Genomic DNA, 3,618 nt, shown 5'->3' with positions numbered 1-3,618 from the left:
TCAAAGCACTATATCAGTTGTGATCACGTGACGCTCGGCAGACAAAGCGTGTCCGTACCACTCGTATTGCAAGACCTCGCTGGTTGATCAAATTCATATATATTTAAACATTTTGCTCGTCTTGCAAAACACTCGCAGACCAAGTTACTCGCAATCCAAGGTTTTACTGTACATATATATCGGTGTAGTGGTTTAGTGCAACTTCCTGAGTGACATTCATAGCCATGACGAATATTGTGTGAAATCTGAACTGGTTCTGACCACCCACTCTTCACCATTGACCAGAGTGGTGAAGTATGGTCTAATAACATTAATGACTGACATAGCATGGATAAAGTTCATCCAGGAGTACACTTTAAAAAGGGCTTTACATTGTAATGTTTATATTACTGTCTGCTACTTTCCATCGAAACAGACACCGCTTGAATTAGGCAAATATACTGACAATACGAGTTTTTTTCTTAACATCAATCCACTTAAAAATAACACGGAAACTATTTAAAGTAGATACCATGAAAATACAATAAGCGTTTTCACTCTTCACCCCCCCCCCCCACGATAACTTGTTCTGCCAGTTGGTAAATGTATGATTCTACGTTACTATACAACTCTAGTATCTTTGCACAGAAAACACTTCCTCAAGGCTGCACACACGCTTGTGTTGGCGATGAGCTATAGGGGGTACAAGCGGGCATGCATGATTGCCCTCTTGTGATGCGGACAGCATTCCACTTCAACAGTTTCACAACAAAAAATCCACACCTTTTCCCCTGACCGCCTCTGTGAGCCATGAGTTACGCAAGCATTTCGACCAGAAATATCTTGCTTTCCTAAACTAAACTTTTATTTTACTAGGTAAAGCCTACTGAGCTATACGCTGGATACTCTTTAAAATTGTCTGAAAATGTAAAAAACGTATATAGCAAATATATGGCTAAATATATGTACAGCTATATAACGTGATGGTTCTTGGTTCTTTCGGTAAAGATGAATCCCTGCAGTCACGAAAGCTTTAAATCGAAATTTAACGTGATGGTTGTATATATGTTGAACTTCTTTCGAACCATACGTAGCCAACATTGCTAATCGAAGGTTGCCCTCAGTGTAAGATTCCTTGCTGGGTTTTACCCACTGTTCATGGGCACAAAATGTTTATGTTGAATGCAAATTTAACTTGAAACGGCTCCGATGGAAATGCCGATACCACTATCTTATTCGGAAATCTTGACTAGCTTACAAGTCATTGCTTTACAAAGACATAATAGTTTTCAGAGCTTTCATGAAATCTCGCAATGCAAATAATTGTGTAAAGCTGCAGGATACATGTTTAAAATTATTGCTGAGCAACAGTGAAATAATTGACTTTATTGGTGGCTCAGCGGTAGAGTAGAGTGACTTGCAATCGGAAGGTTGTGGGTTGATTCAGCCCATCATCCAAACTCAAATCGATAAATAAAATGAAGTACTTCTTTGTGGGGAAGTCATCAGTGGTTATCCTATGGATGGACTTTCCCTTGCCATAGGAATGTGTTATTTCCACAACCGGATCTGTGCTGTAAACAGGAGATGAGCATAAATACATTGTAAACATGTATTTATAATATTTTTCCTTAATGAGAGAGTGTAATGTTACCACATGCTTAGCATATGGTGGACTGATGCGTCCAAGGGCACGGGTTCACCGATCACATCAGTATACCAGGTGCGCTGCTAGTGCTGACCCTTTTGCCCTCTCACTGAGTCCAGCTTCTAGATGTATTTTTATATATTTTTCCGCAGAGAGTATTTTTGCTTATTGCACCAAATTCCTGACATTCAGGATCAGAAATAAGTAGAATGAGGTCAAAATCCCAATTTAATTATGGTACATATTCAAATCCCGGCACTTAGCAGTGCCGACTTAATGTCTGTGATACCCCGTTGCCGACAGTTCTGGGTTTGGCCGTTTCGCCCACAGATGACACTATATGCAGCGTGTGGGGAACCGGCCACCTTCTCACATTCGACCATGCTTCCATGGACCTGCCGCTGTCCTCATGTTCTCTGAGCCTGGTGTCCATCACCGGTTCCCCGTCATTGTCCGTGAGCTTCCAGAGAAGTGCTTTGGACAGAATGAGTGTGGAGAATGTGGTCGTGACCATGGAGGGCATATCCTTGTCCCTGACAAGAGAGGGCCAAAGCATTAGCGGCCAGAGGTAAGTTATTTTGTTCTTCATTGTTTTGAGTTCTTCCCCACGGTGATTCTGCCTGCGGCAGTCAAAAGTGCACAGCTATTCCAGTGATTTAGAGGAAGAGGGTGATGGATCACAGTATATTTCCCAAACCCTCCTGCTTTCATTCACTGTTTTATTGGTGTTGCAATACAGTCACATTTAGATGCTATATAAATCCAAATGATATTTTATAGTGACCCACAGACTCACAAAGAGACCCGCAGATTCTCAGAGACCATCGACTCAATAAATATGCCCACTGTTTCTGTCCAACGTTTTGAGATCCAGTCGCATATCGACGCTATATAAATCCAAATTGTATCGTCATGTATATATTGCATTGTAACACTGACCGCCAATCTAAGACACATGGCCGTATCACTTGTTTCTTCCAGGGTGCAGCTGCCGTACAAAGACCACAGCATCCAGATTGAGATGGTGGGATCCTACATCAAGTGCTCCTCCATCATGGGCTTTTCTCTGCTGTGGGACCAGAACAATGCCATCACGGTGAGCAGTGTTGAGACTGAATCGTGTGGGGGCGAGGGTATCCAGGGTATCCGTCTTTGACTTGATGGCATGATGCCTCTGTTGATCGGAAGAGTTTCAAAAGGGTGTGACGCCAGTGTTAGGATTGTGATTTTCTTGGTAATTAAAACGTACCTTGCATGAATAATGTACGATTACTGTATTAAACTGTGTTTTTCTTTCTCTGTAGGTTAAACTTGACCCCAAATTCCACACCAAAACTACCGGGCTGTGTGGAGATTTTAACGGCATTGCAGATGATTTCTATTTTAATGGTGAGAGCCAGTGTCAAGTGAATGAAAATTTATAGTTTTTATATATAGTGTCCTATATTCTGGACATGTCATAATGCTGTACATCACATCTCATGTCAATAATTTGAAAGGGGAACCCCACTGCCAGATTTGCCTCCCAGTAAATTCAATTGGTTCAATTTTTGGGTAATTCTTGAACTTAGCAAATTTGAACCATGATGCCGTTACACAACGGCCTATTCTTGTGAATGACGACACGGGATGCTTAACGTCCATTGTGAATCCGATGTCGCATAGTATGTCTATGATTAATGCACCCGCAGTCTTAATCAGGGCGGCTGCTGGATTATAACCGTGTACCTCTGCATAAAGTGGTGAACACCTTACCGCGTTAGTAATGTCACCACCCCAGTTGTATTTGCTTTCTTTGACCTGTATTTGGGACACATTCACACTGGTAAAGAATTTCACGAGATAATTACATTTGAACCGTAATGATGTCGTCGTGTTGCTAAGTGAGCTCAAGAGTTCCGAGAAGCTGGCACCAGTGTCATCCTGGGTTCAAAATTAGGTTTCATCCAGCCATGATTAAAAGAGGTTCTGCAGTGAGTTGATAGTGTGAG

At 41.8% G+C, this 3,618-nt stretch overlaps 1 long non-coding RNA gene across 1 annotated transcript; it reads left to right on the top strand.

Moving 5' to 3' along the window:
* Positions 1–2,182: 2,182 nt before the first annotated feature.
* On the top strand, positions 2,183–2,943 carry LOC144951869 (uncharacterized). Its single transcript, XR_013640537.1, has 3 exons — positions 2,183–2,195; positions 2,609–2,723; positions 2,932–2,943. It is a non-coding gene; the product is annotated as an uncharacterized LOC144951869 (long non-coding RNA).
* Positions 2,944–3,618: the final 675 nt, after the last annotated feature.

This window comes from Lampetra fluviatilis, chromosome 64 (genome assembly GCF_964198595.1).
Source record: "Lampetra fluviatilis chromosome 64, kcLamFluv1.1, whole genome shotgun sequence".
NCBI lineage: Eukaryota > Metazoa > Chordata > Hyperoartia > Petromyzontiformes > Petromyzontidae > Lampetra > Lampetra fluviatilis.
The sequence above is the reverse complement of the archived record's forward strand: the minus strand, read 5'-3'. Positions and strand labels throughout refer to the sequence as shown.